This window comes from Schistocerca americana, chromosome 9 (assembly GCF_021461395.2).
Source record: "Schistocerca americana isolate TAMUIC-IGC-003095 chromosome 9, iqSchAmer2.1, whole genome shotgun sequence".
NCBI lineage: Eukaryota > Metazoa > Arthropoda > Insecta > Orthoptera > Acrididae > Schistocerca > Schistocerca americana.
In genome coordinates, this window is record NC_060127.1 from 184,241,729 (window position 1) to 184,266,835 (window position 25,107).

The window sequence follows — 25,107 nt, forward strand, 5'->3', positions numbered from 1 at the left end:
ACCAAAAATATGGACGGAAAGAAAAAAACACGAAAACATACAGCGAAAAGCGAGAAAACACACTGACTGTACGAATTCCACGCTTACACATTTTACAAAAAAGCCATTCTCTTCAAACACTGCCAAAAAAAAAAATACTTTAATCTATAATTACTTGTCTGACAGCCTGCCGCACAATTTTGGAAGACGAAAAATTCACAAAATGTGGAATTTCAGAAATTACGTGCAGTGAAAGTTTTGCTCAATACGCACGACAAATTGCCGATAACTTACACACTTGATTCAAGGAACGTACGAAAGGTTTCTGACCTGACATTGCGGTAGCGTTCTCGCTTGCCACGCCCGGGTTCCCGGGTTCGATTCCCGGCGGGGTCAGGGATTTTCTCTGCCTCGTGATGGCTGGGTGTTGTGTGCTGTCCTTAGGTTAGTTAGGTTTAAGTAGTTCTAAGTTCTAGGGGACTGATGACCATAGATGTTAAGTCCCATAGTGCTCAGAGCCATTTGAACCATTTGACCTGACACACCAAAAAAATCTGCTTTCAAAGATAAAAAATGGTTCAAGTGGCTCTGAGCACTATGGGACTTAACATCTATGGTCATCAGTCCCCTAGAACTTAGAACTACTTAAACCTAACTAACCTAAGGACAGCACACAACACCCAGCCTTCACGAGGCAGAGAAAATCCCTGACCCCGCCGGGAATCGAACCCGGGAACCCGGGCGTGGGAAGCGAGAACGCTACCGCACGACCACGAAATGCGGGCTCAAAGATAAAGGTCACAACTTTGAGAAAAATGTATGATCGGCTCGAAATACTGCACACTGTAAACAATGATCACAAGATGATTCAACACGAAGAACGTGACATTTGCATCCATATGCGGGGAGTAGGATAAAATTTTCATAAGAGCTATTCCGAAGATAGATCACGAACTTTCTTTCAAAGTTTCGTCACAGTATTGGTTAAGTTTTTAGATACCTAATCCATTTACAATTTAAAATCGTGTTTTCTTCACTATAACGTCTACACATACGACAACAGCACAACAAATGGACGTTCTTGTCGTTATCCAGTTTCTGTTTGCTGTATATGACTAATATAAATTAGTTGGTCTTGAAACTTCTCCACAACAAAACTATGAGGGCTTACTGAAAAGTGGTATCTCCACATTTTATATGGTAGCTCTTAAGGCTTTTTAAACTAAACAAACGTTATTAACAATCTGCATCTTTATTCCTCGTGTTTACATACATGCAGCACTCCGCAGCTAGAAGGCTCCGCGTTGTAACGTCTTACATGTTGGTGTCAAACGTAATTACAACGATACGTGAGCAACGGTTAGCTGTAATCCACTTACGAACTGGAAGATTTCGTCCACATGCGGAGCACCCTACTCTTCAGCATGACAATGCCCGAACACACACGTGCGCTGCGACACTGCAACAACCTGACGCCTTGGGTTAACTGCCATCGATCATCCTCCATACCGTCCCTGCGTGGCCGCATCCTGTTTTCATCTGTCGAGGATTTCACTTCGAGAGTGACGAGGCGGTGGAACCAGAGGTCAGGTGATGGTATCATCAAACTGGTCTCTCTTTGGGAGAAACGTGTTCGTCGCCAGGGTGACTAAGTTGAGAAATAAGTATGTTGACATGAAGAACAGAGATGCAGAATGTTAATACTGTTATAGCGACACGCAAAACAACAAGGAGTGCAAGCCCCCTCCATGAAAAAACACGACCACACCATAACACCACCGCCTCCGAATTTTGCTGTTGGCACTACACACGCTGGCAGATGACGTACACCAGACATTCGCCATACCCTCACACTGCCTTCGGATCCCCACATTGTGTACCGTGATTCGCCACGCCACACAACGTTTTTCCACCTTTCAATCGTCCAATGTTTACGCTTCTTACACCAAGCGAGGCGTTGTTTGGCATTTACCGGCATCACGTGTAGCTTATGAGCAGCCACTCGACTATGAAATCCAAGTTTTCTCACCTCCTCCCTAGCTGTCATAGTACTTGCAGTGGACCCTGATACAGTTTGGAATTCCTGTGTGACGGTCTGAATAGATGTCTGTCTATTACACATTATGACCCTCTTCAACTGTCGGCGGTCTCTGTCAGTCAACAGACGAGGTCGGCCTGTACGCTTTTGTGCTGTACGTGACCCTTCACGTTTCCACTGCACTATCACATAGGAAACAGTGGACCTAGGGATGTTTAGGAGTGTGGAAATCTTGCGTACAAACGTATGACACAAGTGACACCCAATCGCCTGACCACGTTCGAACTCCGTGAGCTCCGAGGGGCTCCCCATTCTACTCATTCTACGAGGGCGCTGATATGGAGTTCCTAGCAGTAGGTGGCAGCACAGTGCACCTAGTATGTAAAACGTATGTGGAGAAGTTGCAGTCCATTCTTGCTAAGGAGTCGAATTTGCGAAGTCGACGTTTTAAACATACCTGGGCAGGCCAGTCCACTTCAGCAATATTATTGTCTACAAACCATTGCGTCCCAGATGCTGCTTTCCAACGGGGTGCATGTCACGCTCATACAAACAGTCACGGTCTCCGAACTGTTCCTCCACTGCACGTAGTATACATCGCTTTAAATTGTATCGTTTCCTTAAGAGCAATGAGGGGACCACACACTAACCACGGAAGGCACAGACACACTTTAACTCCACCTCCTCAGCACCTCAATGCTGGCGCTACACATGTTGGCAGGTAACGTTCTCTAGGTATTCACCAAACCTTCCATCAGACTGCCATAAGTTACATCGTGATACACCTCTCCAAATCACTCGTTTCCCATCATCCACTGTCCAGTTGCGTCGCTGCTCACACCACCTCAAGCGTCGCTTAGCACTGAGTACGGAAACGCGTGCCTTGTGAGTAGCTACTCGACCTCTGTACCCCATTCCTTTAATACCCTACGCACAGTAAATATGCCAGCTGGCAGCACTTCAGAACTCAGGGCTGATCCTTCCACTGATTTTAAGGGGGGGTAGGACGTCAAACGGGCCGACTTCGAGCAGGAGAGACACCACAGGACATTTTAATTTCAACTGTCTACTCTTTTACAAGCAAATTCATAAAACTTTGTCAGCATGACTAGGAAGGATTCAGGATTCACACTCGTAGCTGCGGAAGTTCAAAAACATAACAAAATAAGTTTTTTTACATGTGAAATTTCATCATTTTTTCACTTACTAATGGCTGCATCGCCCCCCCCCCCCCCCCCACCTCCAACCACTCCACTTCTGTGATGCTGCCGACACTGGAGAAGCGAACAGACACTTGAAGACGGAGAAACTCGCTTTCCTTCCACATGTAACACGACGCCGCTCCAATCCCCAGGTCCCGTTTCTAGCGCCGAGGCCAGCTCAGCATTCACCCAAGGAAAAGATACACAGAACAGGTAGAGCAAACTCTAGGAGTACAGGTAGTCATAAGGTTTTCATTATCACTTCGAAAAAAATTTACGTTACCAGTTTAATTTTGTTGTTTGTTTCCTGATGCATATACGAAGCATGTTCAGGTAGTAAGTCTACTACATTTTATAGTCTTTTAATAAAAGTATGCTTCAAAAAGTTGACATTGTTCACAAACTTGCTGACTATTTTTCAGACAATCGCCATACCGTTCACCTCATGTGGTGTAGCGTGGCACAAAGACCTACACGCCCTCCTACAAGAACTCTCCCGCCAGCTACTTCTTCCACTTAAAACCTTTTTCTGATCGTCTACTGAGAATTTAATTCCACTCGTGTGTGCATTCAAGGGAGTGAAAAGATCATAATAACGTCAGGGGATGCGGGGTCTGATTCGAAACATCCAAACTAAATGAGTCCAAGAGCGTCTTGATAGCTAAGGCTGCGTTAGGACTGCTCTTGTCGTGCAATAAACACATTCCTCTCGTCGGTTTCCCCCTCCTTTTGTTCTGATTGCTCCTTTTGACTTTATTTGGAATCTGACAATATCGTTATCGTTGTGCATTGATAGTCTTCCCCGAGACAGAAATTCGACGAAAATGATGCCTACTTGGTCCCAGAACGTTGGGATTATGTTTTTTTTTTGCCAGAATTTGTGGTTTTGAACATTTTGGTAGATGGGGAGATGCTGTGACCCTACTGTGGCGACACACTTTTTGTCCAAGGCGTGTAATGAGCCACCCACGTTTTATCGCCAGTCACAATATAAGTGAGAAAATCCTCACTTTCTGATTCAAGTCGCTCAAGAAACTCACAGGTGCTTTCTTATGCTGCTCTGTAAGCTGTTTTGGGACCCATCTTGGGGACCGTTTCGGATATCCCAGCGTGTCTCGCAAAAGACAGTTCTCGAGAGTTGTGGAAACATCGCAGAAATTTCATCTGCTCTCAACCGGCAGTCTTCACGAACAGTTTTCTCGATAATTAGTCAAGCTGGAAGGCCATCCATCCCTTTGTTCGTCGTGAACGTTTTTATTGCCTCCATTAAGCTCCCTACCCCACTTAAACACTCTCGTTCTGTTCATAGCCGTTTCGATTCGCAAACAAAAAAAAAAATCGTTAGGTGTTATTCTTTCCGCGAGTTGGATTTCTTAACGATATGTTTCACGGAACTAGACACTACTACGCGATTTTACGTACTACCACGTTGCCGCAACGCTCGCTCTGGTCAGGGGACCCCCCCCCTCCCCCCCCCCCTCCCCCCCCCCCCCCTCCCTCTGCCATTCGGTGTTACCAACCCGTTATGGTCACAATCCACACACTTTCTCAACATGTCTCGTATCTAGTCCTGGCACACATTAAAACATTAAAATTCCCGCGCCACAGCACAGCAGTTCGCCACTGCAGGAGCGAAAGCAAAACGCCGCCAACCAGTGATAAAGTAGAATACCGCGCGTGATAATAGTTTTTCTGAATCTGAAGGGGAACAACGTCACAACAATCCATACAGTGTTGTTGGACGTGAACGGCATCAATACGGCCCCCATATGACGGCGCTGACGCTTTAAGAGTGGGAAAAAATATACCAGAGCGGAGAAAAAGAAGTGAAAGACCTCCTCTCTGTAAAGAAGCGGAAATCGCCAGCGAAGCGGAGGACTTGGTGCTCCGAGAGCGGCGTGTCACATTTGAGGCGAGAGTGGAAGAAATGAAAATCTGTCATCGATGCATTTTCAATAGCATCACAGGTCGCCGAAGGCTGCCTTCCAGAACCGCTATGTCAGACCAGTCCAGATTTCTTTTGAGACGTCTGTCTTCTCACTGCTTTTATTCAGTCCGCCACGAATTCCTCTCCTGTGCCAACCTCTTCATCTTAAAATAGCACTGCCATCCTAGATACTCAGTTATGTGTTGCGTGTATTCCTGTGGCTGTTTCCCCTAAAGTTTTTACCCTCTACAGAGGAATGGAAGTCATTCCCTGACATCTTAGCTTATGCCCTATCATCCTGTCCCATCTTTTTGTCAGTGTTTTCTGAGGAGAACCTCTTCATTCCTTATCAGTACGCCTAACTTTCAACATTTCTCTGCAGCACCAAATCTCAAATGCTTCGATTCTCTTCAGTTCCGACTTCCCCACTGTCCGTGATTCACTAACTTAAAATGCTGCGATCAAAAGGTACATTCTCACAAATTTCGTCCTCAAATTAAGGCCTATGTTTGATACCAGCAGATTTCTCTTGGCCAGGAATGCCCTCTTCGCTAGTACTAGTCTGATTTTGATGTCCTCCCTATTTCTTTCGTCAAGCGTTACTTTGCTGCCAAGGTAGCAAAATTCCTTAACCTTGTCTTCTTCTGGTTCACAAATTGTGACGTTAAGCTTCGCGCTATTTCTATGTCTTCTACTTCTCGTCACTTTTGTCTTTTCCGGTTTATTTTCAATCCATATTCTGTATTCATTGGACTGTTCATTCCATTCAACAGTTCCTGTAATTCTTCTTTTTCCACAAACTATAAACGAAAGGCAAAATTGTTCATAGCTTAAATTTAAACAATTAAGTACACCATATGTCTGGCATGTATCAACTAAGCTGTCCCGTGTGCCCCAAATTTTACATTGGCCAAACTGGAAGGAGTTTCAACTACGATGGCAGGAACACATGGCGGCTATCAAACTCAGTAACCTAAAATGTCAACTCTTTCTGCTCGCTTGGTGGCCCAACACGGAAACACAGAGACAAAATGTCAAATGTGTGTGAAACCTTATGGGACGTAACTGCTAAGGTCATCAGGCCCTAAGCTTACACACTACTTAACCTAAATTATCCTAAGGACAAACACACACACCCATGCCCGAGGGAGGACTCGAACCTCCGCCGGGACCATCCGCACAGTCCATGACTGCAGCACCTTAGACCGCGCGGCTACTCCCGCGCGGCCAACAGAGAGACCAGCTTCGAAAAAAATTTGTGATATTATGTTGTTGTTAATGTGGTCTGATGCCTCAGAACACGCCCAAACAACCAATCCCTTCTTCTAGTCAAATTGTGCCACTAATTTCTCTTCTCCCCAATTCTATTCAATACCTCCTCATTAGTTATGTGATCTACCCATCTAACCTTCAGCATTCTTCTGTAACACCACATTTCGAAAGCTTCTATTCTCTTCTTGTCCAAACTATTTATCGTTCACGTTTCACATCCATACATGGCGACACTCCATACAAATACTTTCAGAAACGACTTCCTGACACTTAAATCTATACTCGATGTTAACAAATTTCTCTTTTTCAGAAACGCTTTCCTTGCTTATGCCAGAAAATTTCGCGGAAAAAAGAGTACAAATGAATCTGATAGAATGATTAGGAATATGCGGCCACATTCATAGAAAACCTGAATACTCCTGAATTATCAACTACAATTAAGAAATCAAATGTACCTCCAAAATTTGATCCAACTCTTATAATTTTAATATAATTTTAATATAATTTATTAACAGAAAGGATATACTTTATTCGTCATTACGATAGCTTTCAAACCTAAATAATTAAATGTGTCGTTTTAAGATGGTCTGTAATTCGAATACTATCTGCAGTAAGTGTGGAAATGTGCCACATCTATACACACATCATATTCTTTGACACATCATATCGGCAGCCGATGTCAACAAACGTATCCGTTATCTTGTATTTAGTTTATTAAATGGATCAGCACGGGCTGAAGAAGGGAATCAAACCTCTCTCCTACATTATGTAACGCAGAGCTTTCATTGAAGTAGGTAGGATGTGTAGAGCTTATACAGGATGTTCGGAAATTCCTGTTACAAACGTGTAGGACTTGTAGAGATGAGTGAGTACATGATATTTTGGACAGGAACCCATGTCGGAAAGTACCGTTTCCGTTATACAACGGTTTCATTTCATATGTTTAATTGGTTGAGAATTTGAATTAGGTGCGACACAGTACAACTATTAGGTAATAATTCGACAAGAAACACTATGAAACACCCTTTTGTCACTTAAGCACATTTGTTTGTACTAACACTTAAGCATTGCTTGTTTGCATTATTCAAAAAAAAAAAAAATAGCCCAGCATAGTGTGCGTACAGAACAGCACTGATGCATTACGACAGTGGCTCGATGTGGCGGCTACCAGCGCTGTAGCAGATATTGTAATCCTGTCTATCCTATTCTATACCACGACAAGCAACTGTCTGAGACTTTTCTCTTTCCCTCAACAGACGTGGACGCATTACATACCTGAACTGAAACCGCTTTATGGCGAAAACGGTACGTTTCCGGGCGTGGATTTTTATTCGGAATATCATGTAATCACTCCCAAGTTTAGTGTTACCAGTCACTGTTTATTTATTTCCACGGCGCGTCTCAAAGGTTTAAACCTCCATTATCAGGTGGATTAACATTTGTCAATATGACATTTGTGTGTGTGTGTGGTGTTACGATTTTTTGGAGGAACTTGTGGCACTGTATCCAGTGGTCACAGGTTCCTTTCACAGTCGTAGCACATCACATGTATACTGTCATATTTTGTAACAAACCTTTTGTAAACAATGTAATCACAAAAGTTTGTCATATGTTAGGACGTAAATATACAACTTGTCTGAAAACCAATGCTACCGTCTGGGGATGAGCTCAGGCCCGAAATTAATAACGGAACAGTAACATCATACCTAAAAAAACTTATAGCTCCTTGCCGTATTTCCTACAGAGTAATTTACGCAAACAACTGCTGTCTTCTCTAACCATAATGATAAAATAATTATTCTTCACTTTCATTGGGGACAGCAATATCGTCATTGAATTTTCATTGATATCATTTCATCCGGAATTTTAACACCACTCTTCAACCTTTTTTTAAATTTTCATCATTTCTTCTTCGATGAATATCTTGAACAGTAGGGCGAAAGATTGCATTTCTCTTTTAATCCTTTTAATCCGAGCACTTTCAATCTTATTGGTCCTTCTTGGTTCTTGTACTGTTTGATATTATCCGTCTTTCTTTATAGCTTGCTCCTATTTTTCTAATTTCGACCATCTTGCACCATTCTACATTGTAGAACGCTTTTTCTAAATTGACAAAATGCTACGAACGATTCTTGATTTTTTTTCAGCCTTGCTTCTGTTATCAAGTGCAACGTGAGAACTGCCTCTCTAGTGCCTTTATCTCTCCTGAAGCAAAACTGGTCGTCATCCAAGTGATCCTCAATTTTCTTTCCCATTCTCCTGTATAATATTCTTGTCAGCAGCCTGTTACATGAGCTGTTAAGCTGATAGTGCGATAGTTTTCGCACTTCTCTCGTCTGTGAACTTTACGAAATGCTGGAAAACAGCATTCTATGACTACAATATCAGTGAGTCAGAACTGGAATCAGTCAACTCACACCAGTTCCCAGGTGTAATAGTTTCTAGAGATAATACGAAATGTAACTGAGACATTGCAGTCTGCAAATGTACTACATAAGAATCGTACGAGCCGTCCTAAACTAATGCTTGCGGAACCCAACCTAGAATACTTATCAAGATTGTGGGACACTGTACGAGGGTCATCCGATAAGTAGTACAACGCATTTTTTTTTTCTGAAAGCGGGATGGTTTTATCGAGGATTCCAATACACCATACTGTTCTTCACTCTTTTGGCTACAAAACCCCATTTTTGAACATTATCTTCGTACAAAGCGACGACCTTGCGCAATTTTACCGAGGGAGCCTACACGCCCGCATAGTATCGCTGTACTGGCTAAGTCGGAGTGTCAGTGACCTCCCCACCACCCATGTATTTCTTTCCGTGGAGTGCATCCTTCATTAGTACAAAATGATCGAAGTCGGAATGTGCGAGATACGTACTGTAGGTTGGCGAATGTATATTCGGTTTCCGCATCTAGGGCTCCCATTTACGTAACGAGTGATTGCGACGACTGAGGTGTTGAGTTACGACCGCAGTCGTATGTTCCGCGCTTCTCGCGTTGCATGTTGCGGAAACCGATGACCCAGTTCTTTCGTTCTTCTGGACAATGCAGAAACACAGGATTCGAGTGTTCGTTGCTGTCGCTTGTCACCGTGCTCGGCCTTTGTGCTCATCCGACGACACAATAAGGAAAAAGCAATGAAAACCGAAGTTGCATTCGTACCTGGTGTGGAATGGAATCAAATATTTTTAATTCTCAGGCAGTGAGGTATACAGGTTGGTCCATTGACAGTGACCAGGCCAAATATCTCACGAAATAAGCATCAAACGAAAAAACTACAAAGAACGAAACTCTTCTAGATTGAAGGGGGAAACCAGATGGCGCTGCCGGCCGAAATGGCCGTGCGGTTCAAGGCTTCAGTCCGGAACCGCGCGACCGCTACGGTCGCAGGTTCGAATCCTGCCTCAGGCATGGATGTGTGTGATGTCCTTAGGTTGGTTAGGTTTAAGTAGTTCTAAGTTCTAGGGGACTTATGGCCTCAGCAGTTGAGTCCCATAGTGCTCAGAGCCATTTGAACCATTTTTGAACCAGATGGCGCTATGGCTGGCCCGCTAGATGGCGCTGCCATAGGTCAAACGGATATCAACTGCATTTTTAAAAATAGGAACTCCCTTTTTTTATTACATATTCGTGTAGTACGTAAAGAAATATGAATGTCTTAGATGGACCACTTTTTTCGCTTTGTGATAGATGGCGCTGTAATAGTCACAAACGTTAAGTACGTGATATCACGTAACATTCCGCCAGTGCGGACGGTACTTGCTTCGTGATACATTACCCGTGTTAAACTGGACTGTTTACCAATTGTGGAAAAGTTCTATATGGCTATTGTGATCAAAATTCCCCACAGGCGTGTGCTATGTATGCTGCTCTGTATCCTGGACGACATTATCCAAGTGTCTGGACCGTTCGCCGAATAGTTACGTTATTTAGGGAAACAGGAAGTGTTCAGTCACATGTGAAACGTCAACCATGACCTGCAACAAATGATGATGCCCAAGTAGGTGTTTTAGCTGCTGTCGGGGCTAATCCGCTTATCAGTAGCAGACAAACTGCGCGAGAATCGGGAATCTCAAAAAATGTCGGTGTTGAGAATGCTACATCAACATCGGTTGCACCCGTACCATATTTCCATGCACCAGGAATTGCAAGGCGACGACTTTGAACGTCCTGTACAGTTCTGCCACTGGACACAAGAGAAATTACGGGACGATGACAGATTTTTTGCACGCTTTCTGTTTAGCGACGAAGCGTCATTCACCTACAACGGTAACGTAAACCGGCATAATATGCCCTATTGGGCAACGCAAAATCCACGATGGCTGCGACAAGTGCAACATCAGCGACCTTGGCGGGTTAATGTATGGTGCAGCATTATGGGAGAAAAGATAATTTGCCCCCATTTTATCGATGGCAATCTAAATGGTGCAATGTATGCTGATTTCCTACGTAATGTTCTACCGATGTTACTACAAGATGTTTCACTGCATGACAGAATGGCGAAATACTTCCAACATGATGGATGTCCGGCACATAGCTCGCGTGCGGTTGAAGCGGTATTGAACAGCATATTTCATGACAGGTGGATTGGTTGTCGAAGCACCATATCATGGCCGGTACGTTCACCGACTCTGACGTCCCCGGATTTCTTTCTGTGGGGAAATTTGAAGGATATTTGCTATCGTGATCCACCGACAACGCCTGACAACATGCGTCAGCGCATTGTGAATGCATGTGCGAACATTACGGAAGGCGAACTACTCGCTGTTGAGAGGAATGTCGTTACAAGTATTGCCAAATGCATTGAGGTTGACGGACATCATTTTGAGCATTTATTGCATTAATGTGGTATTTACAAGTAATCACGCTATAAAAGCATGCGTTCTCAGAAATGATAAGTTCATAATTGCACATGTATCACATTGGAACAACCGAAATAAAATGTTCAAACGTACCTACGTTCTGCATTTTAATTTACAAAACCTACCTGTTACCAACTGTTCGTCTAAAATTGTGAGCATATGTTTGTGACTATTACAGCGCCATCTATCAATATTTCTTTACGTACTACACGAATATGTAGTTAAAAATGGGGGTTGGTAGTAAAAAAACGCAGTTGATATCCGTTTGAACTGTAGCAGCGCCATCTAGCGAGCCAGCCGTAGCGCCATCTGGTTTCCCCCTTCAAGCTAGACAAGTTTCGGGCTTTGTAGTTCTTTCGTTTGACGGTTATTTCGTGAGATATTTGGCCCGGTCACGATCAATGGACCACCCTGTACACGACAGCTACAGAAAAGAGATGCTCTCGACGAAACGGGGCAAAATTGTTAGGGCCAATGAAATTCTATGAGATGCCAAAATTATGGAACGTGTAAGACAGGATTTCTCATTTTCATCACTAATATACTCACCCGACAAAATACGAAGTTTGTTCAAAAAATTCGGGAAACAGGCCACAAAATTTTTCTGCGTTTCTTCGAAATACTCCCCCCACAATAATTGATACTCCGCTCTAAACTCCTTTTCCACTTCCGGACGCAGTCTTGGTACGCCTCTTGCTCGATCGCGCGAAGCCTTGTCTGCAAATTTCCTTTTATGTCGTTGCAAATCATGTTCCTTTCAACGGGGTTTTCAACTTCGGAAATAAAAAAATCCCGCAGGGAGAGTACGGTGGTTGAGCACCACAGTGATTTCCTTCTTGTGGAGTAGTCACGCACCAACAGGGATGAATATGCGGCTGCGTTATCGTGATGAAAGAGCCATGAACTGACTCGCCACATTTCAGACCGTTTTCTTCTCTCATTTTCTCGCAGGCATCTCATCACGTCGCGATAGCGCCAGCGATTAACATTTGGTCCTGTGGCATGAATTCAAGATGAACTACTCCTTCAAAGTCAAACAAAACTATCAGTATAGCTTTGGCATTTGACCTGACCAGACCAGCTTTTTTTTAGTCTTGGAGAACCTTTCCCGACCCACTGTGAAGATCGAACCGTGAACTCAACAGCATAACCCTAGACCCGCGTCTCAGCACCAGTTACGATGCTCTTAAGGAACATCTCGTTCTCATTTGCGCCATCCAAATGCTCTTAGATTACGAATCGGTCTTGCTGGTCTTCGCTCATGAGCCGTGTGACGAACTTGGCTAAACGATGGATTCCAATAAGCTGTAACGGGATTTCATGACATGATCCAACTGAAATGTTATATTCCTCTGCAATCTCTCTGACAGTCCTCGATAGGCAGGGACCGTCTGATTGACGTTCCTGACATGAGCGTTGTCGGTAGACGTCGAAGGACGTCCTGAACGACGGCCGTGGTGGCCGACCGGTTCTAGGCGCTCAGTCCGGAGCCGCGCGACTGTTACGGTCGCAGGTTCGAATCCTGCCTCGAGCATGGATGTGTGTGATGTCCTTAGGTTGGTTAGGTTTAAGTAGTTCTAAGTTCTAGGGGACTGATGACCATAGATGTTAAGTCCCTTAGTGCTCAGAGCCATTTGAACCATTTTCAACGTCCTGAACGAGGTTCATCTTTAACTCGCGCTCGGCCATTTTTAAACTATCTGAACCATTGGTAACACCGGGTACGGCTTAATCACTCATCACCGTAGATTTCCTGCATCATTTGGTGAGCCTCTGTAAACAATGTCTTGAGTTTCACGCAAAATTTAACGCAGACGCGTTGCTCCTCTAGCTCTGCAATCTCGAAATTCGTAAACTATGCGACACAACGATACTGTACTCGATACAGCACTGAACAATAACTAACAGACATGTAACAATGAAACTTCCGGCAGTTAAACACAAGTGTGTGCAGGGATGCCAACCGCCGCTCCAACACACCATTGGGGCGAAATTACGAATGTTCCGGAAGTTTTTGAACAGACCTCGTATTAGTCAACCTCTGAAAAGCTCATAAGGGTCGCTTTCGAATGAAGCAGACGGTGAAGAACTGGTGTGGGCTGTCTTGCGACTCTCCACCGCTGCTGATATTTCCTGTGAAATGACGTGTGTGAAGCAGTCGTTTGTGTTCAAGCAGTGCAGTAACATCGGTCGACACAGTGACGCCAAGGAATCCTAGGAAGGAGCAATCAAGTTTGAACGTCCCCACTACCACATATTCAACAAAGTTGCCCGATTTGTTGGTGTACCAACTCGGACTGTACAAAGTGCTAACAACTGATGGTGGACCATTGAGAGCCATGTAGCATGGCGTAAGAACAGTGGTGCTAATAACGCCTTAACCGACGGGGACCGAACACAAGTTAAACGCCTTATCGATAAAAAAACGTCGTGTGACTAGGGCCTCCCGTCGGGTAGACCGTTCGCCGGATGCTAGTCTTTCGATTTGACGCCACTTCGGCGACTTGTGCGTCGATGGGGATGAAATGATGATGATCAGGACAACACAACACCCAGTCCCTGAGCGGAGAAATTTCCGGCCCAGCCGAGAATCGATCCCGGGGTCCTACGATTCTCATTCTGTCGCGCTGACTACACAACTTCCGGGGGTGGACACCTTAAGCCGTTGGCACACGGATCGTGCATCCGAACGTTGAGCGTTGAGGGTGTCGAGTTTCTGACGTCATAGCGTGGAATAGCACGCTCGGGAGTCTTTCCGAACGTGCAGAGCTGTATCTGGCATGTCAGATATTCTGAGCGTGCGTCTGAGCGTTGACCAATGAGATGGCACAACGCCACCTACGTCACAAGCACGCAGTCTCCCTTCAGTACAGAGTTGTGAGGCGCCATATTGGCATTCATTTCAAGCCTATATGTATATATGCCGTTTCTGAGCACCAGCAAATTGAGAATCACTGGAAAACCCGTTATTAGTTGTGTTACTCGTGCCAATAAAATAATGCGAAACATCATTTTCGTGGCGAAACAATTATTATAACTTGCGTATTATGAGAGAAGGCTATTTGAAGGCAGTGACACACTGAAGATCCACACAAAACGCATTGTTCTTGGTACAATTTGCTGTAATTAAATTTCAATGAGTAACATGTTGTTGTTGTTGTGGTCTTCAGTCTTGAGACTGGTTTGATGTAGCTCTCCATGCTACTCGATCCTGTGCAAGCTTCTTCATCTCCCAGTACCTACTGCAGCCTACATCCTTCTGAATCTGCTTAGTGTATTCATCTCTTGGTCTCCCCCTACGATTTTTACCCTCCACGCTGCCCTCCAATATTAAATTGGTGTTCCCTTGATGCCTCAGAACATGTCCTACCAACCGATCCCTTCTTCTGGTCAAGTTGTGCCACAAACTTCTCTTCTCCCCAGTCCTATTCAATACTTCCTCATTAGTTATGCGATCTACCCATCTAATCTTCAGCATTCTACTGTAGCACCACATTTCGAAAGCTTCTATTCTCTTCTTGTCCAAAATATTTATCGTCCATGTTTCACTTCCATACATGGCTACGCTCCATACAAATACTTTCAGAAATGACTTCCTGACACTTAAATCTATACTCGATGTTAACAAATTTCTCTTCTTCAGAAACGCTTTCCTTCCCATTGCTAGTCTACATTTTATATCCTCTCTACTTCGACCATCATCAGTTATTTTGCTCCCCAAATAGCAAAACTGCTTTACTACTTTAACTGTCTCATTTCCTAATCTAATTTCCTCAGCATCACCCGACTTAATTCGACTACATTCCATTATCCTCGTTTTGCTTTTGTTGAGGTTCATCATATATCCTCATTTCAGTACACTGTCCATTCCAATAAACTGCACTTCCTAGTCCTTTGCTGTCTCTGACAGAATTACAATGTCATCGGCGAACCTCAAAGTTTTTATTTCTTCTCCATGGATTTTAATACCTACTCCCAATTTTTCTTTTGTTTCCTTTACTGCTTCCTCAATATACAGATTGAATAGCATCGGGGAGAGGCTACAGCCCTGTCTTACTCCCTTCCCAATCACTGCTTCCCTTTCATGTCCCTCGAGTCTTATAACTGCCATCTGGTTTCTGCACATATTGTAAATAGCCTTTCGCTCCCTGTATTTTACCCCTGCCACCTTTAGAATTTGAAAGAGAGTATTCCAGCCAACATTGTCAAAAGCTTTCTCTAAGTCTACAAATGCTAGAAACGTAGGTTTGCCTTTCCTTAATCTTTCTTCTAAGATAAGTCGTAAGGTCAGTATTGCCTCACGTGTTCCAGTATTTCTACGGAATCCAAACTGATCTTCCCCGAGGTCGGCTTCTACTAGTTTTTCCATTCGTCTGTAAAGCATTTATGTTAGTATTTTGCAGCTGTGGCTTATTAAAGTGATTGTCCGGTAATTTTCACATCTGTCAACACGTGCTTTCTTTGGGATTGGAATTATTATATTCTTCTTGAAGTTCGAGGGTATTCCGCCTGTTTCATACATCTTGCTCACCAAATGGTAGAGTTTTGTCAGGACTGGCTCTCCCAAGGCCGTCAGTAGTTCCAATGGAATGTTGTCTACTCCGGGGGCCTTGTTCCGACTCAGGTTTTTCAGTGCTCTGTCAAACTCTTCACGCAGTATTGTATCTCCCATTTCATCTTCATCTACATCCTCTTCAATTTCCATAATATTGTCCTCAAGTACATCGCCCCTGTATAGACCCTCTATATACTCCTTCCACCTTTCTGCTTTCCCTTCTTTGCTTAGAACTGGGTTTCCATCTAAGCTCTTGATGTTCATACGTGTGGTTCTCTTATCTCCAAAGGTGTCTTTAATTTTCCTGTAGGCAGTATCTATCTTACCCCTAGTGAGGTAAGCCTCTACATCCTTACATTTGTCCTCTAGCCATCCCTGCTTAGCCATTTTGCATTTCCTGTCGATCTCATTTTTGAGACGTTTGTATTCCTTTTTGCCTGCTTCATTTACTGCATTTTTATATTTTCTCCTTTCATCAGTTAAATTCAATATTTCTTCTGTTACCCAAGGATTTCTACTAGCCCTCGTCTTTTTACCTACTTGATCCTCTGCTGCCTTCACTACTTCATCCCTCAAAGCTACCCATTCTTCTTCTACTGTATTTCTTTCCCCCATTCCTGTCAATTGTTCCCTTATGCTCTCCCTGAAACTCTGTACAACCTCTGGTTAGTAACATATCTACGATTAATGTTTACAGCAATGGGTAACATAATATGATTTGTTACGAAATGTGTGATGTTGGTTTAGTCCTCCGCAGCTCGTGGTCTTGCGGCAGCGTTCTCGCTTCCCGCGCACGGGGTCCCGGGTTCGGTTCCCGGCGGGGTCAGGGATTTTTCCTGCCTCGAGATGACTGGCTGTTGTCGTGTCGTCTGCATCTGCCTCATTACAGTCGGAGGAAGGCAATGGTAAACCACCTCCACTAGGACTTTGCCTAGTACGGCGATCGTTCCCTACGCACCTCATCATCATCATCAAGTATATACTATAATATTTGATGTCATGTAAATATAAGATCACCTTTCTTGAGGGGTGACTTTGTTCGATTGGATTAATCTGCATGACAGCTTGCGCTGCTTGCATAAAGATATTTTGCTCCTTTTTATTTTACGCTTCATAATTCACATGTTGCAAAGATTCTGCTACTGGGTAGGAACAGTGATCAAGTAAAACTAACCTTGGGGTTTTTGCTAAAATGTGGGAATGATGAAATAATGTTTATCTTATGCGGAGAAGTATTCCAAATTTGTAACGCACTGTTTGTAATGGAACTTTTATAAGCCTGTGTCCTTATTGATTGGACACGGTACTTTCCTTTTCGTGGACGATGGAGAAAATGTATGTTTTAATACAGCTAATGTGGGAATTTTAGGCGCGCCAGTTGAGTAAACAGTGTAATTTACGAACTAGAAACATCCCTCAACTGCCGCTGGAGTGCGTTGCGATCGCGTACACCACGTTGCGGCCCACGTATCGTATGCACTAGTCGCATTGTTCCTGAGCTTTCAGCAGCACGTTGAACTTGGCACGGTCCGTGTGCCGACGGCTTTATCGAAGACAATCAGTTTCAAACCAAAAGGAAACGTCGGTGTCAGTGGACGCAGCTCAAGCAGTTACAACAGAGCGTTACGAAGGACTTTGTGAGGAAGTGCGTTACGGAAGGCCATTGTCTACAGTGGTGCATACGCTGTCATGGGATAGCACTATGAACATAAACATGTGGTGATAGTATCGCATACACAAGGTGTAAAAGGTCAGTACATTGGTGGAACCATCATTTGTATACAAGTGATTCATGTGGAAAGGTGTCGGCCGTGATTTTCGCTGCGTGGCACAAATGAACAGAATTTGAGTGCGGAATGGTAGTTTGACCATGATGGATGGGACATTCCTTTTCGGAAATCTTTTGGGGATTCTGTGACCTGGTGTCAAGGGAAGGCAGGATTCGGTTACGACTGTGGCCGGGGACGTAGTCAGTTACTACTGGTTGCCTTTTACAGTTAAACACACTTATTTTTAAAACAATAATTCCAAACTCAACGATAAATAAAAAATACCACACGTTATTAACGAAGGAATAAACAACTGTGGAAATAATAGTGTTTTCAGTACGTTACAATTTAGAAAATCACCGTAAAATACAGATACAGATAACGTTTTTTTAAAAAAAATAAGCCACTGTGATCACGGCTGAATGCCTTACACAACAAGAATGGCAATAAATTAAGAATGTTTAAGAACTGGCTGCAATTACAACTTACAGGTACTGAAATGTTAAAAAGTAAGCGGCTACAAACACAGCAGAAGGTATCAGACGCCAGGAATGGCAGTAGATAAGATTTTAAGGCTTACTGCTATAATACAAACATCGAATTATTTTTTCATAGCAAATAACCACAATCACAGCTGAAGGCCTCACACGCCAGGATTGGCAATTATATAAAATTTTTAGAAACCCGCTGTAAAACAGCAAATACGAGCAAAGGTTAATTAAAGCAAACAAGCAACTGACCACCAAACTGGTGAAATAAGATTATGGTAACTTGGTAACACAACCCTTACATTACCAGATTTATTCCAGGCGACCGGAACTATTAACTAGACATACGTAACATTTAATGTAGGTATTATAATGTATGGTAATAAAATGCAAGGACCAGTCACAGACGGTGCTCCAGGAATCGACCTGGTTGGTTGGTTTGTGGGGATTGAAGGGAGCAGACTGCAAAGGTCATCGGCCCCAATCGCCCTCTGAGAAGGTCCGGCAACAAACACATTCGCGAGCGATGAGATAGGTAGCCAAGAGTTGCATTCACTTCACAAGATGGTAACTCAGACTAGTGGCAGTCTAATAAATGACTAATGACAATCTTGCTGAAGCTACCTGACGTGCTATAAACCAAATGCAACGATGGAACAACACGCCATAGCCGGAACCGGTGGTCTGCACTACGTCCCCAGAATATTGTGTTTAGAGCGCCCGGAACGAGAAAGGAACCACTACCAGATTTCCGTCCGATTCCACAAACCCGAAAATTTGAACAAACAAGTCACAGTACCAAACACAAGACAAACTAACAGTAACTAAACCCCACTTGATTTGCGTGCTAGGCAAAACCAAAATGTAGCCAACCAGAATCAGCAACCACACGTCATTGCCGAAACTATCGCAAAGCGAACCAAAAACAAGTACCAAATGAGTGACATCAAATTCATTAGGCACACAAACGCACACTGAACTCACTGTGACAACTCTGACGACGGGTGGCAGAATGAAACAAATCTCTTCACTGCTTTATTAATTCACAGCTGAGTAACCATACCATCTAATCAGTAAGCCAAGTGCTTTTAACACAGTAGGACCTTCAAGCGCTATGCGGTATGCATATCCACCAAACTGCACATGACGGGGCGATGATAATCTGTCACAACATCACATACACACTACGGGGCCCACACGGGTGACTGACTCCACTCTACTTGAATTGAGATGCACTCATCTTAAAGCTTGCTGGATCCAGTTTACGACGAGCTCGTGCGCACTCGTGACCGCAGCTCTTCCATTCGGCAGTCCACGCATGCCGCCAGCGGTCCCGGCGTGTTCGCGCACTGCACGGACCTAGCTTCTCATGAGTCCCCAACCGAACTCTCACACTCACAGAGAAAATCAACGAAGTCGCCCCAAAGATAGAGCAACTGTTACTATATATCGATAACCGCCGCCGCTGCCACTAGCTGACAGGCAACGCTTACGAAACCGAGTGGCACCAGTCAACACGAGAAGAAGACAAGGAACCGCAACCATGCCAACTAAACGATACTGTCTGGCCTCCAAGAGAGGGCGGAAACCAACAAAAAGCACCAACGCGAGCCGCAGCACGGGTCAATTCAATACCCCGAGATCCACAGGGTCAAGAGTGCACCGAGAATAACAAATTTCACACATCACCTCTCACCAGCGACAACGAAGTGGCCGACGGTCTTCACTTAACGACCGATGGCAGCGGCGTCTGCGTAGAGTTGTCAGTGCTAACCGACAAGCAAGACTGCGTGAAATAGTCGCAGGACTAAATGTGGGACGTACAAAGAAAGTATCCGTTAGGACAATGCCACGAAATGTGGCGTTAATAGGCTATGCCAGCAGACGACTGATTCGTGTGCCTTCACTAGCAGCAGATCTCCTGCAGCGCCTCTGTTGGGCCTGTGACCATATCGGTTGGACCCTAGACGACTGGGATACCGTTGCCTGGTGTGATGACTCCAGATTTCAGTTGGTAAGAGGTAATAGTAGGGTTCAAGTGCGGCGCAGACGCCATGAAGTCAAGCTGTCAACAAGGCACTGCGCAAAGTGCTCATGGTTCCATAATGGTTTGGGGCCGGCCGCTGTGGCCGAGCGGTTCTAGGCTCTTCAATCCGCAACCGCGCTGCTGCAGGTTCGAATACTGCCTCGGGCATGGATGTGTGTGATGTCCTGAGGTTAGTTAGGTTTAAGTAGTTCGAAGTCTAGGGCAGTGATGACCTCATATCTTAAGTCCCATGGTGCTTAGAGCCATTTGAACCATTTGAATAGTTTGGGCTGTGTGTGCCTGGAATGGACTCGGTCCTCTGGTCCAAATGAACCGATCGTTGATGGGAAATGGTTACGTTCGCTACTTGGATACCATTTACAGCCATTCATGTACTTCATGTTCCTAGACAACTATGGAACAGTCACTGGGCGACAACTGTTTGCGATTGGTTTGAAAAACATCCCGGACAATTTGAGAGAATGGTTTTGCCATTCAGATTGTCCGACATGAATCCGATCGAGCATTTATGAGACATAATCGAGGGGTCAGTTCTTGCACAACACGTTGCACCTGCAACTCCTTCGCAATTATTGACGGCTGTAGAGGCAGCATGGCTCAATATTTCTGCATGGGACTTCCAACGACTTGTTGAGTGCATGCCACGTCGAGTTGAGGCACTAAGCCTGGTAAAAGGAGGTTCGACACCAAATCAGGGGGTGTCCTACTACTTGTGTCTCCTCAGGGTAATGCGGTACAGCTGTACAACGTACACACGACAGATAGTGGGCGTTCGCTGACTGGAGAGGTCCAACATGTTGCGAAGGGTGGCGGTTCTGCCTCTCTCTTAGTGATGTAAGACACGGGTGGGCAAGCGGCGGCCCGCGGGTCGGATGCGCGCCGCAATTGGTTTCAGTCCGACCCGCGAAAGACATTGGGGGGGGGGGGGGGCGCTCGGCTCGCCTCGCCTCGCGTTTGCAGCTCATGACGCATACGAGCAAAAGTCCACATGTTTCCAGTTTGGCTTCAGTATAATGCAGGCAATGCATGCTAAGTTGAAGCGATTTCACTTTCAAACTTTTTTAATCGAACATTTGATTGACTTAGTATTTCACATAGATCCCATCCCTATGTGATCAGTGATCAAAAGTACTTTTGCATACATATTTAAAAAATTCGTGCCAACAGTGTTTGGAATTTTTTGGGGAGTGGAGTGGGGGCAGTCGGTTGGGGAGGGGACATCAGTCTTCTGACTAGTTTGATGGGACCACGAATTTCTCTCCTACGCCAGCCTCTTCACCTCAGAGTAGCACTTGCAACCTACGTCCTCAATTATCTGTTGGATTTATTCTCCTCTACAGTTTTACCCTCTACAGCTTCATCTAGTAACTTCGAAGTTATTGTCTGATGTCTCAACAGATGTCCTACTATCTTGTCGTTCTTTCATGTCACTGTTTTCCGCATAATCCTTTTCTCTCCGATTTTTCACAGAACAACCTCATTTCTTACCTTATCAGGCCACCTAATTTTCAACATTCGTCTGTAGCACCACATCTCATACGCTTCGATTCTCTTCTGTTCAGGGGTTTTACACTGTCCATGACTCACTACTGTACAATAATGTGTTCCAAACGTACATTCTCAGAAATTTCAAACATTAGGATGACCTGTCTGAGGCCAAAATGGCGAAGCTACTTCCTTGTCGAGCGGGACTGCCTATCCCATTGCTGTATATTGTTTATCATATTATCATTAGTAAATCATTCTTGTCCGTCGTGGATACCTCCACTGCGCAAACTGAAGGTAATTTATAATGAATTGACTGCATTCAGTTGCGTTTGTAGGCGTTTATTTTTCCGTGCCTTAATTTGAAGATGTCTGGCATCCCGTCTAATGTGTTTACATTAATTAAATATTGTAAATGTAGTTTCTTTACTATTGGTGCTGCAGAATTTCGTAACTGAAGTTTTCAGAATAGCTATAGTAAAACGTCGTTAGTAAAGAAACAATGTTCACGTTGTGTAAATAAATGTAAACATCTGAAGATTGAATGATTATAAAATGAATGTACTCACAAAAACGAGTGTTTTGAGGAATCATTTGCTGTCGTGTCGTGTAGGGAAATGGGAACCATTCATAACGGTGCGTCATCCCATAAACTAGAGCTCTTAAAAACACAAGCTGGCGGATCCGCCATTTTGTTTCCCAACGAATGCCAAACACAGCACGTAGCTTATGCGAACTTTGTTGTTTTGTTCTAGTTTTTTGAAATATTTTAGAAGGGTCCTGCATAGAGCCTTAGATCGTGCTATTTTCAGCTTTTCATGTTTACGTCGGTACGTGGATTAGACACAGAAATCTCGCGTTTTATTTGCTTGTTGCTCCTTTTCTTTGCTGTCCGAATGAATAATAAAGGTGCCAGAAACATGTATATTTCTGCGATAGAATCGCGTACTATGTTTATGTTTTATTTTCTTCGCGGAATTCACATTAAATATTTGATAATGACGTTTATTACATCAGGTAACAGGCTCCCATAAATACGAGTTGCGCGGCTGCATCTAAAGCGCATATTTGCGCAGTAACGAAGTATAAATATGAAACTCACCAAACACGGCACTTCTAATCAAAGGAAGGTTTGCTTTGTTAAATTTCCAGGACACACAAGAACATATTTAACAGTTACACATTACACAATTCCTTCCCCAAGGTTAAGCACAAGTTATGTGTAAATATGAGAAATGACTCAAGTTGACAAAGGGCCGACTATCAGTACTATTAATTTCAACCTTCTGCATTCTTCCAGTTAAATATGAAGTAAGCCATTTGTGCACTGTCCCACTCACACCACACTACTTAAGCTTATCTAGAAGAATTTCTTGATTCACGCAGTTAAAAGCCTTTGAGAGATCACAAAAAATCCCAATGGGAGATGTTCGGTTATTCAGAGCATTTAATATTTTATCAGTGAAAGCATAGATAGCATTTTCTGTTGAGAAACCTTTTTGAAAACCAAATTGATACTTTGTTAGTACTTCATTTATGCAAATATATGAAACTACTCTTGAATACATTACTTTTCCAAGAATTTTGGATAGCGTTGTTAGAAGTGAGATTGGGCGCTAGTTGTTAGCATCAGACATATGCCCCTTTTTATGCAATGATTTAACAATACATAGCTAAGCGCTCCGTTCGCTTTCGCAGTTTTCGCGACGAGAATTAACAGTCCATTTTTCTTCTCTCCGAATCTTCTGGAAAATGAATCATTCTAAATTCAATTCTAAAATTCTTAGAACAGTTTATGGCACCACAACCACCAATAATTTGGTGCGCAAGTGCCGCGACGCATGTCCTATAGCACCGCAGAACGTTTCTACTCCAGAGCTCAGGGAAACAAAATGGCGGATGCTCCAGCTCGTCCTTGTACGAGCCTTACCATAAACAGTAACGTCACTGGCGCTATGGTTTTGATTTTTTGCGATAGGAGCGCAGCTGTCGCGTCACGTGTCCAGTCAGCCAACGAGTTTCAGTATAGTCGGTTCGGCATAAGAAGCTCTCTGACAAATGCGAAGCTCAAATGGCTGCAGGAGAAACCAACAGCCGTCTGTGCAGCTGTGACAACGCTGAAGCATTGCCATGGAGTCGTTTACAACATAGCGTCACGTTAGTGGGTAGAGGCGCGAAGCACTCGCGCCCAGCGTACTGCAACTGTCAGAGATCGATTTACGCCAACTGGACTACAGGTTCGTTGGTTTGTTGGTTGATTTGTGGGAGGGGGCCAAACAGCGAGATCATCAGTCCCATCGGACTAGGGAAGGATGGAGAAGGAAGTCGGCCGTGACCTCTCAAAGGTACCATCCCAACATTTGCCTAAATCGATTTACGGAAATCGCGGAGACTATAGGTATGTGAATCAGGCGTGCGGGTCATATAAGGTTTCCCATGCCTGGAGTAAGGTGTCGAGTGCGCCGATGGAAGAATGTGGAAGAATGACGCGTTTAATACAAGTGTGTGGACGTGGGTATTTTTCTGATGTTTGGCAGGTATTTGTCGTGTGATAACTTGGGCCCACACGTTGAGATTATTGTGGATGTACAGTAGGATGTTTGTTTCTAGAGTCTCAGTGACCAAATTTTGTCCTTCCTCGAGTATCTTATTAATGAGTACGCACTGGACACTCTTGTCTTACAAGATGACAACAGCTTTGTTGGTCTAAGGCGCTACAGTCATGGACTGTGCGGTTGGTCCCGGCGGAGGTTCGAGTCCTCCCTCGGGCATGGTGTGTGTGTTTGTGTGTGTGTGTGAAATATTATGGACTTAACTGCTAAGGTCATCAGTCCCTAAGCTTACACACTATTTAACCTAAATTAGCAGTGGACACCCCTGTGGTTTGGTAGCTCTACATGCTGTCATCATCAACGAGTGGCTTCGGGTGGATACGGAGTCCCCGAAGAAATTTGTGGATTAATTTGGTCGCCCAGTTGAGACTATTATCAAAGATTTACGGCAACGGCATGGCCACAGCGGTGACACCGCTTCCCGTCAGATCACCGACGTTAAGGACTGCCGGCCGGGGTAGCACTTGGACCGTCCAGTCTACCGAGCGCTGTCGGCAAGCGAGTTGCACTCAGCCCTTCTAAGGCAAACTGAGGAGCTACTTGATTTAGACGGAGCGGCTCCGGTCTCGGAAACTGACAAACGGTTGTGAGAGCGGTGTGCCGACCACTTGCTCCTTCATATCCCCGTCCAGTGACGCCTATCGGCTCAGGATGACACGGCGGTCTGTCGGTACCTTTGGGCCTTCAAGGCGTGTTCGGGCGGAGTCTGAGCGTTTTTAGCAAGGATATATGCGATGCTACGCGGTGTTTGTCATGATGTCTCCTGGGCATAGCCTTTTTTTCCGGGAGTAGCTGAGTAGTGACGGAGTGTTGGGCTGTAGTTGCGTAAAAAGTAACTGGTGAAACGCCAGGAGCGGCAGAGTTTTTA